Source organism: Bufo bufo, chromosome 5 (genome assembly GCF_905171765.1).
Source record: "Bufo bufo chromosome 5, aBufBuf1.1, whole genome shotgun sequence".
NCBI lineage: Eukaryota > Metazoa > Chordata > Amphibia > Anura > Bufonidae > Bufo > Bufo bufo.
Genome location: NC_053393.1, coordinates 547,720,945 through 547,737,392, shown reverse-complemented (window position 1 = coordinate 547,737,392; position 16,448 = coordinate 547,720,945). Strand labels below are relative to the sequence as shown.

Below are 16,448 nucleotides of genomic sequence, written 5' to 3'. Positions count from 1 at the left end.
AACTGAGTACATTCTGTTTTTGCAGAACGTACACGGAACGCAAAAAACGGCCGGTAAACGGGAAAAAAAAAACAACGGTCGTGTGAAAGAGGCCTTAGATTGGTGGGGGTCTGACCACAAGAACAAGGACCTCTCCCAAAGAATAGAGCATCAGGTTGAGCATGCACCACCACTCTATTCTTCCAAATAGCTGAGCACTTGTCCTCTGCCAGCTCCGTCAGCCGTGCAGAAAGGAATGGGGCAGCAGTGAGCACACATGACCAGCTGCTCCTTCCATCCCACGGGCCCGGCAGGGTTCAGGATCCCTGTTCTTCTGAGTAGTTGGGGTCCCTGCAGTCAGACTTCCACCAATCCAACACTTACCACCTAAACTTGTTACAACCAGGACACCTTTAAGGATAAAATTCTGGCTGCAGCCACCACTAGGGGGAGCTCAGTGTTACAAAGGTTAAAGGGGTTAACCCATCCGAGACAGTGGGGGCATATCGCTAGGATATGCTCCCATTGTCTGATAGGTGCGGGTCCCACCTCTGGGACCCGCACCTACAAGGAGAATGGAGCCGGGGAGAGTTGTGGCTGGAGGACCCCGGATTTCCCAGGGTCCGCCCACCACCAGGCGCAGCTCCCCACCTCTCCCATTGAAGTGAATGGGAACGTACCGCGCATGCGCGGCCACCGCTCCTAATCATTTCAATGGGGCCTGACAGAAATTTTTGGCGGCTGCATAGAAATGGAGGCGGGCGCACTGCGCATGCACCCTCCATTCAAGTTTCTCTGCTCCATTCTCCTTGTAGGTGCGGGTCCCAGAGGTGGGACCCGCACCTATCAGACAATGGGGGCATATCCTTGCGATGTGCCCCCATTGTCTCAGATGGGATAACCCCTTTAACTGAACCAGGGGGACAGGCCGACCACCTAATGTGTATGGGGGCGTCTTAATTCACCCCAAACTTCAAAAGATCGGCAGAAGGAATAGCTACTGTATGTGTAAGTGTACAGTCAGCACAGAACATGGTGCAGACCCCTGTACACAAGCTGCTGCTGCCTCCTTGTACAGAGCAGTCAGCCCAGACCCGCACATCAGCTTCATAACCCAGAACTGAACCGGCGTCGCGGTCCCAGGCCGACCACAAAGCAAAACACGCTCTGTTCTAAATCTGATAAAACAAGGCCGCTTTAGACGCTTCTAAAAAAAGTTCTTATCTCTATTATGTCTGGGGCAGCAGTGCAATAACATCCGATAGGCAAGTTATCGCTTGAAGTAGAGGCACCGCCCTGAACACGTATGAATGCGATCCAGACGACACAAGCCCTAACATAAAAGAGAACTCTTACCTGCCTAGAAATACTGAGCCCTAGGCCTGCACCTCCACGGTACGTGAAATGCCAAGGTCCTGGAGTCACGCAGGAAAGAAATACGGACGCTCCGCGCAGGAGAGAAATTACAGCACGAAGGTCGACCGTTCTATTCCCGCCGGTAAGAGCGACGTGGAGACTTTACAAAAACCCTGCACAACTGACAAAGGGGGCGAGAGAATGGGGCGACAGCACGGTGGACCTCACGTGAATCCAGGCTCAATGCCAGTAACATGCAGCTTCTGTCTGCTAAAATCAGGGGGCATCAAAAGAAATAAGCTTGACCTATAGGATAGCAAAATCAGATGAGACGGCAAGGTGAACCGACTAACCTTAGGGTACAGGGGGCGGGAGAGTGGGGGGACATGATGGCACAGAGGCTGATGGCACTGGGGGTAGCTGAGGGTATGGAAGGGGCTGATGGCGCTGAGGACTGATGAGATTTTATAAAGGTTCTTTTAATTCTTTTTTTTTCTTCTTATTAGAGTACTCCATTAATGGTTGGATTAATCGACAGAATACTGACTACTAAAATAATCTATAGCTGCAGCCCTGATGGTCACGCTGCACTAACTCAAAAAGGGTCCAACTACACTGACATTATAATGATAGTCAATGGCGTCACGCTGCGACTGGTGCAACTGACAGAAATCCAACTTGGATTTCTGACCATAGACTATTACTAGAAAAAAAATTCTGTGCGACGCGTCCCTGTGTAGTCCTAGCCGTGAACTGATGGGACCAGCGTTGATTGTTCCAAGAAGGCCGACAACTGTCACAATCAGCCATGACATACACTGTAATCATTGGTCGTGAACTGGTTAACTGATCGCCATTCACTGCAGTCATATGTAGAACGACAACTGGTAAAAAAAAAAATTCCACAACATCTCAAGGATCAATGATTATTTTTGCGATTCGTTCCAGTATTCGGCAGTAACGCAAGTTAAAATATAGAAATCACTTTTTGCGAGCTATGCAGAAGTGCCGGACGGCGGGGCAGCGAGGCGTACAGGGGTGGTCCCATCAATAGGATATGCTATAAGTCTCCGATTCGGAGACCCCTTTATCTCAAGGATGGGTCCTGGCCATGAGAGGACGCTGCACGTGCAGAGTCTTCTCCTTTCACTGCTAAGGGACTTCTGAAAATATCCCAGCGAGCACGGACATTTTTGGAAGCCCCATAGCAGTGAATGGGGAAGATGCCACGCATGCCATGCCGGAGAATTTAATATTAAAGCGGATGTGCAGGATTTTAATACTATGTCTTATCCTCAGGACAAGCCAAAAGTATCTGATCAGCGGCAGAGCGACATCACGAGCCGCTGCTGATTAGCTGTGTGACCGCAGCTGTGGCGCCGGACAGCCCCTTACTATACACAGCGGAGGAAGCTGGGTAGCTGCGGCAACAATGCTACTCAGCGGCGGGGTGGGTCGGACTCCCATCAGACAACGCCAACCTATCCTGAGAATAGGCTATTAATATTAAAACCCTGGACAAGCCCTTTAAGGGTATTAGAAACACTTCTAGTTTCTTCCAGCATGATGTATAACGGGCTCCATCTGTGCAGCTGCTGCAAACTGATGCATACCCATTCAACTTCAACGAGTCCGTGATCCATGTTCCATTTATTAATTTTTTTGCGGTGCGGACGCACAGACAGAAAACCACGGAAGCACTTCGTACAGTTTCTGTGGGGTTCTGTGCCTCCGTTCAGTACCACTCCTGAATTGGGGACCCATTCAAGTGAATGGGACCACATCCGTGATACGGAGCACACACAGCCTAACCCTGTGCAGTCTCAGGCCGAATGCACAACAAGTCATTGGTTGCTATGACGCCGTGCACTACAGTAATACACTCGTATGATCTACACGAGTGTATTACTGTAGTGCAGCGGCGGCATGAAGCGCGCGGCGTCATAGCAACCAATGACGCCGTGCGCTCCTGCTGTCAGCAGGAATCCAGGCCGGCATACCACGGACCGCTCACGGCCACAGAACACGGCCGTGTGCATTCAGCCTTACCCTGCAGTTTTCCTCTCTCCCGTCTCCTTCCTGGTCAGATTATTAACTTTAATATACACTGGAGGAAAAAAAAAAAAGAAAGTCGTAAAGCCGGCCGGACGACTTGTTGTGCAGTCACTGGATTTCCTTCTCTTATCTCCTTCCCGATTACTTCAGAGGTTAGTCACCGGCAGAAGAGGGTGTGCTGTGCCGCAGATCAATACCAGTGCGCACAGCCGGCTGGGTTTATTAAGGATGACATGGCGGTATTACACACGTATACAGTGTCTGAACACCGACCTATACACAGGACAGAAGCTTCAGCGCAAGATGCAGTCCGCGACAGTCACCAGCAGCTACAGTAAGCTCCACCGTATACCGCCGACAAGTCAGGCTCTGTAACATGAACCTGCAAAGCCTAGTCAGTCCACCAGCAAGAACGCTTAAAGGGGGTTTCCAGGATTTTCATACTGATGGCCTATCCTCAGGACAGGTCAACAGAAGATATGTGGGGGGTGCTCCATGAGTGCTTAGGCATCGTCCTTGGCCAGCGACGTCACACTGCAATACCAACCACTATCAATGGACGGCGCTGTGCTCATTAAGCTAGAAGCAGGCATCGGAGCAGCAGGGGGCGCCGTGGCTCCCTTACACAGCTGACCAGCAGAGATACTGCCACCGATCTCATACTGATTGCCTATCCTGAGGATACGCCAGCGATTTAAAAACTCCTTTAATCACAGTTTACATGAAATTTCTAAAAAAAAAAAAACACTTTCAATTCACCACTGACAAGATCTGTTTGCAGTCACTGAATGGAAACAGTCATCCAGACCAAGTCATTCCACAGCTGAGGGTCTGTTACAATGGCCTTGGGTCTAGGTAATACTTTCAGACAAAACACCTCAGCGGCAACACAAATATGAGTGCGAGGACATGTTCACACAGGAACACGCGTTCTGTACAGAACCGCCTCCCATTGTTTTCAACAGGAAATTCACCCGGTATCTTATACGATGGCGATTTTTCCATGATTTTTATAATCCGCGGGGAGAAAAGTGACACGTCCATCGTGGTGCGGTTTTCCACATGTAACCTGTCGCCCAGATCACCCCAGTAAACGTGGCACAACTACAAATTCAGGTCCGAAATCCAAGGGTCTGCGCCTCAGGCTTCAGATACGTATTGGAGAACCTGTGACGAGCATGTTACCAGGTGAACATTCCCTTATAGCCGAGGCTACATGGCAATCACGGCTACGACAGCAAGTGAACTGAAAGGGGCGACAGTAAGTTACCGCTATCCTAGAATTGCAAAAACTTCAACCCTGCTGGATTTCTTTTCAATTCCGGGGTTGTGACGACTCCCGATCTGCACTGTAACCTCATTCAATTCAATCTTTGGTCGCGTGATAGATTTTGGTGCAGAGACCTCCGTGGGGCCCGAGCCCAACATACCAAGAGCGACCTTGCTGAACAGTCCCTACATCTGGGGTCAAGGAGGTTCAGCAACGCCAGACCATTTCTTTAATGATTGGACAGAGTGCTGATAAAGAGCTCTGCCCAATCAAGAGAACTGTGTGGCCGTTCAAAGCTGCAGTTCACCCGCCACTACCCGTATGATCAGTGCGGGCACCGCATCAGCTCAGGACATGAACACCTAAGACCAACATTTTTAGCGTACATGAAGATTCGCCATAAGGGCCACAAACTGCTTCTGCGATCATTGGCCAGTCTGTCCGTATAACCTAGAAGACCGGGCCGTACCTCCGACACTGCAATATCAAAGAAACGACAGACATAAAACCATCATTTGCTTCTTTCAGAATCGGTTGCGAGTGAGAAATCACCAAATTGTACGTATTCTTCAAACACACAGAGGCGCCCTTGGGTTACCGTTATACAGAACGCAGACTAAAGGTAAAGCGACCTGCGCAGCTCCAGACGGGTAACGGCGCAGCCGACAAACCCAATCACTCCTCCCACTTCTGTTCCTGGATCGGTCTCATCTCTTGTTTTCGGCTAAACATCATCAGCCGCCTGTTTACGGCGCCAGCAGCCCGCGCTCGTCAGTGACCTAGATGACGGATGAGGTGGCACTTTGCTTGACAAAATATAAAGCTCGAATTATAACTTGTCTAAGCTTTTAAAGGAAATGTGACGCCCAGAATCTCCGCTGCCAATTAACGCCAGATGGTTAAAACATAAGCACTTTTCTAATTTGGTATCTCATCTGGTCGTCTGTTAACAGCATTAAGAGAGACTTTACAGGGGCCACATGGTTCCCTCAAAGCCACCAGGGGCCATGGAAACAGTAGGCTGGTAGGAGCCATACTGACTTGAGTTTTGTGGCCCATGTAGAGGTCATTGGGGAGGGAGGGAGAAGAGGCGAGCTGTGACATCACCTACTGTGAATAGGGTCTCTTGCTATCAATCTAAAGATAGGCAATATGTCATTGTAATCCCGCCTGTGAGGATAATGGGATGACTCCTGAGAAGTGATCACTACTGAGTAAGAAGTCTCAACATAGAAATATGCTCCGTGCCCAGCGGATGGAAAACTACAGCCGTCCAGCAGCGGTTTCCTTGAGTTTTGTCGTTACGGAGCTCACTGGGCGATTCTGATTTTTAATCTTTTTGGAGAAAGAGATGATCAGCAACTCTGGCATAATGATTTTTTCTGTACAGCATTGAACGTGCAGAATACATTACATCTGACCCCAGTTATACCTCTGCTATTAGGCCCTGCTTTAGGGAATTTAGAGGGGGTTGTGCAGGGCAAAAGGTATTGAAGACCGATCCGTAGGATCAATACCAGTTCGGTGGGGTCCGACTCCCAGCACCGCTGCCGATCAGCTGTTTGAAGGAGTAGAGGCACTTGCCCGCCCCGCCATCTCCCTTGCAGCGGCAGCATAACTACAACCGCTTGTCCCATTCACTTGTAATTACACTGCGCTGCCTCAACAAGCAAGGTGACGCGCAGGTTTAACTGCGCTGTGAGGGTACCAGTGGGCTGACAAAGGGGGCCCCTGTAAAACCTTTTAATCCATATGCAAATGAACAGTGGGCAAAGTGCACTGAGGGCGAGATCAGGCCGCTCTGTGCACCCGTGCTCCTCCTGCTTAGGGCTCATTCAGACGGCCGTATGCTGTCTGCAAAAAAAACGGATTGCACCACGTCCTGATTTTCACTGACAAGTATAGGACATGTTTCATTTTTTTGCCGAGCCGTGCAATGGAAGAAAAGGGCCCCATAGAAGTGAATGGGACAGTATCTAATTCACAAAAAAATGGATCCACATTTTTGCGGACAGCATACTGCCGTCTGAATGAGCCCTTACTTACGCTATGTCCCTAATGTCACCTCATCTACTTTACTTCTCTGGTATTTTCTAACAACCCGCACCCCACAAGTAGCTATTTCGGGCTGGAAACTATACAGTGGACAGGAGCAGAAGCACAAGGCCCGGGCCACTGAGTAGTGGCCCTCAGCTTCAAGTCAATGGGCTGCTGTATGCCAGCGCTGGAACCCATGCATTGGACAGAGTATTACATCCGGTGGCATCAGATGCCAGGTGAGAGACCCCTACCGGTCTGTTATTAAAGGGGTTTACCAGATTCAGGCTTCACATCACTATGCTAGGCAGAGACTTCCTCCTAGCAGTGAGCCATGTGACGTCACTGGCACAGATGCAACGTAGCCTCCGGCAGCGCTATAGACCACCCATCTGTGCCTGTGATGTCACCGGACTCACTGCTAGGAGGAAGTCTCAGCCTAGCATAGTGATGTGAAGCCTGGTACAGAAAATGCTCCACTCATATATAGTAAAAGAATAAACAGCTTATATCTGGGTTCAGCCCTGGACCCGGAGCACTCTTCTTAATTGCCTATTTTCAGTGTAAATCATTAATATCCAAGTCCCAAAAACCCCTCTTGTATAAATTAGCACATATATAAATAGATAAACCTTCTCAATGCTCTTTGCAGGAACAGCTTAGAGGGAGGGCAGGAGGGGGATGCAGCTGCAGTCTTTATGATATTACAGCGATGTTCACTCTGTTCAATTGAGCCACAGGCAAAATGGATCTATAAGCCACAGAAACCACAAAGAAGCTGCCCAAGGCTAGCGGGTCACCAAGATGACAAGTAATGACAGTTAAAGGTGGTGGCGACACTGCCAAAGATTCCAGACCTGCCGGGTTATGGCTGAAACAAACACTGAAATCAATGGAATAAAGTCACCGAATCAAAAAACAGGATCTGTATCCAATCAACCAAGTGACATACAGGAATTAGGGGTGCACCGAAATGTAAATTCTGGTCCGAAACCGAAAATTCAGGATGCCCTTGACCGAAAACCGAAACTGCCTTTTTGCCCAAATACTTTTAAAAAACTTTTTTTTAATGATTTTATTAATAATTCTTTTTCATGAATTTAATAAATCATATTATATAAGATGGTGCTTCCTCATACACAAGTGATTGTACAAAACAACCGTTATGGGGGGACACTTATGGGGGGGGGGATCTGTGGATGACGGACACTGTTATGGGGGGGGATCTGTGGATGACGGACACTGTTATGGGGGGGATCTGTGGATGACGGACACTGTTATGGGGGGGATCTGTGGATGACGGACACTGTTATGGGGGGGGATCTGTGGATGACGGACACTGTTATGGGGGGGGATCTGTGGATGACGGACACTGTTATGGGGGGGGATCTGTGGATGACGGACACTGTTATGGGGGGGGGATCTGTGGATGACGGACACTGTTATGGGGGGGGATCTGTGGATGACGGACACTGTTATGGGGGAGGATCTGTGGATGACGGACACTGTTATGGGGGAGGATCTGTGGATGACGGACACTGTTATGGGGGGGGGATCTGTGGATGACGGACACTGTTATGGGGGGGATCTGTGGATGACGGACACTGTTACGGGGGGGGGGGGGGGGGGATCTGTGGCTGTCACTGTTACAGGAGGGGATCTGCGGGGGATCTGTGGGTGGCACTGTTATATATGTGCCATCCACAGACCCCACCGAGCCCATAACAGTGACATCCACAGACCCCCCCAGCCCATAACTGTGCCATCCACAGACCCCCCCCCCCAGCCCATAACAGTGACATCCACAGACCCCCCCCCAGCCCATAACAGTGACATCCACAGACCCCCCCAGCCCATAACTGTGCCATCCACAGACCCCCCCCCCCAGCCCATAACAGTGACATCCACAGACCCCCCCCCCAGCCCATAACTGTGCCATCCACAGACCCCCCCCCCCCAGCCCATAACAGTGACATCCACAGACCCCCCCAGCCCATAACTGTGCCATCCACAGATCGCAACCCGCCTCCCCCCCCCCGCTGCCGCCAGTATACAAATAAGATGTTATATTCATTTATTGGTTATTAAACATGCCCCCTCAGTCCTATTACTACCTTACATCCTAATCGCTTCTGTAGAATTCAGGCAGCCCAAGCCGGGCAGCCGGCGCGTCTCTCACTGACGTCACCTGCCTGCGCCGCCGGCTTCATTCAGGCACATGACAAGAGTTACGCTGCCGCCCGCCTGGCCTGCCTGAATTCTACAGATGCGATTAGGATGTAAGGTAGTAATAGGACTGAGGGGGCATGTTTAATAACCAATAAATGAATATGACATCTTATATTAGTATACCGGAGCGGCGGGGCTATCATATTTTCTGCCGATATGTACCAATATCGGCCGAAATGGATTAGGCCCATTTTCGGCCGCCGGAATTTCGGTGCACCCCTAACAGGAATCACGCGTTTCAAGCTGCTGCAGACCTTCCTCACAGGATACAACAGTAAAATAGTCACAGCCAAAAAAAAAACAAGAGCAAAACAGCCTAGAGACAAGTGTAAGGGCTCATTCAGACCGCCGTATGCACAGGTCCGCAAATTGTGGAACGGGTGTAAACCCATTCATTTCAATAGGGCCGCAAAAGATTCTCCGTTCGGTTCTGCGGCACCGGAAATACAGAGCATGGGCTATTCTAGAATAGGCTTTATTTTTTAATATATATATTATATCGATGGAAAAATGCGGAACGCATACGGCCAGTATCAGTGTTCTGCAGATCCGCAATTTGCGGACTGCAAAACACTTACGGCTGTCCGATGAGCCCTAAGTTGCGGGTGCCCGAGCCTTCGGGTTCATGCACATGACCGTATTTTGCGGAAAGGAACAGCTGGTCCCCAATAGAACCGTACTATCCTTGTCTGCAATGCGGACAATAGGACATTCTATTGTTTTCCAGAACGGAAATACAGAAAAGGAATGCACACGGTTAAACTTCTGTTTTTTTCTGACCCATTGAAATGAATAAATCCGCATACTATCCAAAAAAAAAAAACTAAATAAAAAAAACTAACGGACACTGAAAGAAAATAAGGAACTAGGAAGTAGACATTGGCGGAAAACCCAGGAACTGGAAGAACAAGACGGCAGTGGAGCAGTGAGAAGGACTTATTTTTTTAAAGGGTTATCCAGGAATTTGATATTGATGGTCTACCCTGGGAGCAGCTACTGTCACATAAGGCCTCATGCACACGGCTGTGTTTCGCAGCCGATAGCGGTCCGTGGTAACCCGGCCGGGATCCCTGTTCAGAGCAGGAACGCACGGCGTCATTGGTTGCTATGACGCCCTGCGCTTCATGCCACCGCTGCACTATAGTAATACACCCATATGATCTATACGAGTGTATTACGGTACAGCAGCGGCGGCATGAAGCGCACGTCGTCATAGCAACCAATGACGCCGTGCGCTCCTGCTGTCAGCAGGAATCCCGGCCAGGTTACCACGGACCGCTCTCAGCCGCGGAACACGGGCGTGTGCATGAGGCCTAATACTGAGGATAAATGGGAGAGCTTTAAATCCACATTGAGTAATTGCACTAAAAAGTTTATTCCTTTAGGTAAAAAGTATAAACGGCTAAAATTAAACCCCCCATGACTTACAGCTACTGGAAAAAAGGTCAATAAATGACAAAAAAGGGCATTTAAAAAAATACAAATCTGAGGGGCCAGATGTAGCCTTTGAAGTTTACAAAGGGCTTAATAAAATCTGTAAAAAAGGAGATAAAATTTGCAAAAATACAAAATGAACAGCAGGTGCAAAAGAGCAAAACAAATCCCAAAAAATGATTTAAAAATATAAATGATAAAAAACCAAGGTCTGAGCAGGTAGGTCCCCTAAATAATGGTAAAGGGGGGGTTAGTCACTGAAGATAAGGAAAAGGCAGGGTTACTAAAAAAAAAAGTTTTAGCTCTGTATACAGAAGAGGAGAAAGGAGCTGATATCTGTGGTGCTGGGGCTGTTAGTACATCCAGTGATATACTCAATTGGCTAATTGTAGATATGGTACAAGCCATGTTAAATAAGGTAAATGTGAACAAGGCTCCGGGTCCAGATGGATTACACCTACGAGTGCTTAAAGAGCTCAGTTCAGTCATTGCTGAGCCCCTGTTTATCATTTTTAAAGATTCTCTAGTTACTGGTACAGGGCCAAGTGATTGGCACAAGGCAAATGTGGTGCCCATATTCATAAAAGGGATCAGGGTCCTCCACAGGCAATTATAAACCAGTTAGTTTGACTTCTGTTGTGGGAAAAAATGTTTGAAGGACTCTATACAGGAGTATGTGACTAAATAATATTATTAGTGATAACCAGCATGTATAGCAGTTGTCAGACTAACAGATTTGTTTTTATGAGGAGGTGAGTAGACACCTGGACAGAGGGGTGTTCTCGGATGTAGTGAGGAGAGTAGAAGCCTGGACAGAGGGGCGGCTGAGGATGTAGTGAGGTCAGTAGACGCCTGGACAGAGGGGCGGCTGTGGATGTAGTGAGGTCAGTAGAAGCCTGGACAGAGGGGCGGCTGTGGATGTAGTGAGGTCAGTAGACGCCTGGACAGAGAGGCGGCTGTGGATGTAGTGAGGTCAGTAGACGCCTGGACAGAGGGGCGGCTGTGGATTTAGGGAGGTCAGTAGACGCCTGGACAGAGGGGCGTTCTCGGATGTAGTGAGGCGAGTAGAAGCCTGGAGAGAGGGGCGGCTAAGGATGTAGTGAGGTCAGTAGAAGCCTGGACAGAGGGGCGGCTGAGGATGTAGTGAGGTCAGTAGAAGCCTGGACAGAGGGGCGGCTGTGGATGTAGTGAGGCGAGTAGAAGCCTGGACAGAGGGGCGGCTGAGGATGTAGTGAGGTCAGTAGAAGCCTGGACAGAGGGGCGGCTGTGGATATAGTGAGGTCAGTAGAAGCCTAGACAGAGGGGCGGCTGTGGATGTAGTGAGGTCAGTAGAAGCCTGGACAGAGGGGCGGCTGTGGATATAGTGAGGTCAGTAGAAGCCTAGACAGAGGGGCGGCTGTGGATGTAGTGAGGTCAGTAGAAGCCTGGACAGAGGGGCGGCTGAGGATGTAGTGAGGTCAGTAGAAGCCTGGACAGAGGGGCGGCTGTGGATATAGTGAGGTCAGTAGAAGCCTAGACAGAGGGGCGGCTGTGGATGTAGTGAGGTCAGTAGAAGCCTGGACAGAGGGGCGGCTGTGGATGTAGTGAGGTCAGTAGAAGCCTGGACAGAGGGGCGGCTGTGGATGTAGTGAGGTGAGTAGACGCCTGGACAGAGGGGCGGCTGTGGATGTAGTGAGGTCAGTAGACGCCTGGACAGAGGGGCGGCTGTGGATGTAGTGAGGTGAGTAAAAGCCTGGACAGGGGGGCGGCTGTGGATGTAGCGTTTCTGGATTTTGCAAAGGCTTTTGATACTGTACCTCAGACACTTAATAAGTAAAGTAAGGTATACTTGGAAAGTATAGTTTGTAATTAGATTGAAAACTGGCTGAAGGACCAGGTCCAGAGAGTTGTGGTCAATGATTCCTATTCAGAATGGTCCCGGGTTATAAGTGGTGACCCTGATGTTCAGTGCTGGGTCCTCTATTAATTTATTAATGATATCGAGGACAGGATTAATAGCACCATATCTATTTTTGCAGATGACACTGAGCTGTGTAAAATTGTACGGTCTATGGAAGATGTCCACACACTACAAGCTGACTTGAACACTGAGCGGTTGGGCATCAACTTGGCAAATGAGGTTCAATGTAAAGTTCTGCATCTTGGTAGTAAAAATCTCTGTGCTTCATATGTCCTAGGGGATGTAACACTGGGGGAGTCACTTGTAGAGAAGGATTTGGGTGTCCTTGTGGATGGTAGAATAAATTACTGCACAATGTCAATCAGCTGCTTCTAAGGCCACCAGGATATTGTCATGAATTAAACGAGGCGTGGACTCACGGGGCAGGGATGTAATATCACCACTTTACAAAGCGCTGGTGCCGCCTCATCTGGAATACGCAGTCCAGTTCTGGGCACCAGTCCATAGAAAAAATGCCCTGGAGCTGAAAAAAAAGTACAGAGGAGAGCAACTAAACTGATAAGGGGCCTGGAGGGTCTGAGTTATGAAGAAAGATTAAAATAATTGAGTTGTATTTAGTCTTGAGAAGAGACGTCTAAGGGGGACATGATTAACCTGTACAAGTATATAAATGGGTCTTACAAAATATACAATGAAAAGCTGTTCCATGTAAAATGTGCTCAAAAGACAAGGGGGCGCTGCCTCCGACTGAAGGAGAAAAAGTTTCGTCTCCGGAAAAGTCAAAGCTTCTTTACTGTAAGAATGGTGAAGCCGTGGAATAGACGTCCTCAGGACGTGGTCACAGCAGGAACAGTGGACGGGTTTATAAAGGGTTTAGATGAATTCTTAAAAGTAAATGACATTAATGCTTATGAAAATGTGTAGAAATCTGAGTCTCACTTCCTTCTGGGATTCGTGTCCCCACCGATACCTCGGTTGAACTTGATGGACTTAACCGTATTAACTATGTAATTATCCCCTCATTGTCCGGCTGACGGGACCAGCCGTGACATCGTACTGCCTAGGAGCATCTCACTCCCATTCAAGTGAATGGGTCTGAGCTGCAATACCAAGCACAGCCACAATACTATGTGCGGTGCTGTGCTTCGTGAGGAGGCCCACTAACAGACAGCTTTCATAATGCACTGGTATACATTGTATACCAGTGCATTACAGCCTATCGCTGTACCAGTGGCAGGTCGTCTATTAGGCTGCGTCTGTAGCACAATGTAACACGCATACAGTCATGGCAGGTGTAAGGGCCTTTCGTGGGTTCCCCAGCTGCCATGGAAAAGCTTTGTACCCACCCATGCGTTTGATGGAGGCTGATGGTGGCAGAGAAGGCCCTCTCCTGTATAACTGCATAGATCACCACTTCAAGCGCTGAGGACCACACAGCCTCACGCTTAGAAAAACGTAAGGTTTTTAGTAAAGCGTAGATTGCCTGTACAGGTGTAACTGCGACCTCTGTTCGGCTGATTGCTGGGGACCCCAAAGGAATCCCATTTACCTATTCTGACGGACGGAAGTCATGCATGCGCACTGCTGCGCCATTCTCTCTCTACATGACCCTGGAGTATGGCGCTTTACGCCTTTGGTAGAAATCAGAGTTAAAAAGTTAGGAAACTGATAAGATAACTGCTTAGTATTTATGAGCCGTCAGGAGCTCAGAGATAAGGGCTAGACATCCAGCCATCAGACAAGCAACATGACCGCTCAGGGCAAAACCAAGATTCTCTACAGCTCGGCTGATGGGTAATCTTGCACCATTAAAATGCTGAAAATTTTAAGACAAAAACAGGATTTCTACACCAAAATAAGTAAAACACAATCAAGAAAAAAAAAAACTGCCCTCGAAGATGTTCATAGCCTTTGGGTCAAATTTTTTTTTAGGAGGTGTCCGTATACAGGGGACCAGCAGTGTGTACGGTATATACCCTGCGCGGGGGTCAGTATACAGGGGGTCAGCAGTGTGTACGGTATATACCCTGCGCGGTGTCAGTATACAGAGGGCCAGCAGTGTGTACGGTATATACCCTGCGCGGTGTCAGTATACAGGGGGTCAGCAGTGTGTACGGTATATACCCTGCGCGGTGTCAGTATACAGGGGGTCAGCAGTGTGTACGGTATATACCCTGCGCGGTGTCAGTATACAGGGGGTCAGCAGTGTGTACGGTATATACCCTGCGCGGTGTCAGTATACAGGGGGTCAGCAGTGTGTACAGTATATACCCTGCGCGGTGTCAGTATACAGGGGGTCAGCAGTGTGTACGGTATATACCCTGCGCGGTGTCAGTATACAGGGGGTCAGCAGTGTGTACAGTATATACCCTGCGCGGTGTCAGTATACAGGGGGTCAGCAGTGTGTACGGTATATACCCTGCGCGGTGTCAGTATACAGGGGGTCAGCAGTGTGTACGGTATATACCCTGCGCAGTGTCAGTATACAGGGGGTCAGCAGTGTGTACAGTATATACCCTGCGCAGTGTCAGTATACAGGGGGTCAGCAGTGTGTACGGTATATACCCTGCGCGGTGTCAGTATACAGGGGGTCAGCAGTGTGTACGGTATATACCCTGCGCGGTGTCCGTATACAGGGGGTCAGCAGTGTGTACAGCATATACCCTGCACGATGTCAGTATACAGGGGGCCAGCAGTGTGTACGGTATATACCCTGCGCGGTGTCAGTATACAGGGGGTCAGCAGTGTGTACAGTATATACCCTGCACAGTGTCAGTATACAGGGGGTCAGCAGTGTGTACGGTATATACCCTGCGCGGTGTCAGTATACAGGGGGTCAGCAGTGTGTACGGTATATACCCTGCGCGGTGTCAGTATACAGGGGGTCAGCAGTGTGTACGGTATATACCCTGCGCGGTGTCAGTATACTGGTAAAAGGTGAATTCTGTTATGGATTCTGTTACCACGGACCATAACGCAATTCTATAACGGAATGCCTTTAGAGGCAGGAGAGGACTCCCCCGCATAACGCAAACAGGACGGATCCATTTTTGCAGCCCATAGACTTTTACTATGACGGAACAAACAACGGAATGCCTCTAAAGACATTCCGTTATGCATTCTGTCATAGTATTGCGCTATGGTCCGTGGTAACAAAATCCATAACGCAATTCTGCTTTTACCAGTAAAAGGAGCGTAAGCAAATTTCATAACCTGAAATTCGCTCATCTCTAGTGTTAGTATACAGGGGAAGAGGGTCAGCAGTGTGCGCCCAGTAAAGGGGGGGGGGGGGGGGGGGGTCAGCAGTGTGCGCCCAGTATACAGGGGGGGGGGGGGTCAGCAGTGTGCGCCCAGTATACAGGGGGGGGGGGGGGGGGGGGGTCAGCAGTGTGCGCCCAGTATAGGGGGGGGGGGTTAGCAGTGTGCGCCCAGTATAGGGGGGGGGGGGGGGGGGTCAGCAGTGTGCGCCCAGTATACGGGGGGGGGGGGGGGGGGGGGTCAGCAGTGTGCGCCCACTATACAGGCAGGGGGGGGGGGGGGGGTCAGCAGTGTGCGCCCACTATACAGGCAGGGGGGGGGGGGGTCAGCAGTGTGCGCCCACTATACAGGCAGGGGGGGTCAGCATTGTGCGCCCACTATACAGGCAGGGGGGTCAGCAGTGTGCGCCCACTATACAGGCAGGGGGGTCAGCAGTGTGCGCCCACTATACAGGCAGGGGGGTCAGCAGTGTGCGCCCACTATACAGGCAGGGGGGTCAGCAGTGTGCGCCCACTATACAGGCAGGGGGGTCAGCAGTGTGCGCCCACTATACAGGCAGGGGGGTCAGCAGTGTGCGCCCACTATACAGGCAGGGGGGTCAGCATTGTGCGCCCACTATACAGGCAGGGGGGTCAGCATTGTGCGCCCACTATACAGGCAGGGGGGGGGGGGTCAGCAGTGTGCGCCCACTATACAGGCAGGGGGGTCAGCAGTGTGCGCCCACTATACAGGCAGGGGGGTCAGCAGTGTGCGCCCACTATACAGGCAGGGGGGTCAGCAGGGTGCGCCCACTATACAGGCAGGGGGGTCAGCAGTGTGCGCCCACTATACAGGCAGGGGGGTCAGCAGTGTGCGCCCACTATACAGGCAGGGGGGTCAGCAGTGTGCGCCCACTATACAGGCAGGGGGGTCAGCAGTGTGCGCCCACTA

General features: G+C 50.1%; 1 protein-coding gene across 1 annotated transcript in view; it reads right to left on the bottom strand.

Annotated features, from left to right (window-relative positions):
- Positions 1-16,448, bottom strand: part of LOC121002633 — a 69,741-nt gene that overhangs the window by 50,540 nt on the left and 2,753 nt on the right. The window lies entirely within an intron of this gene.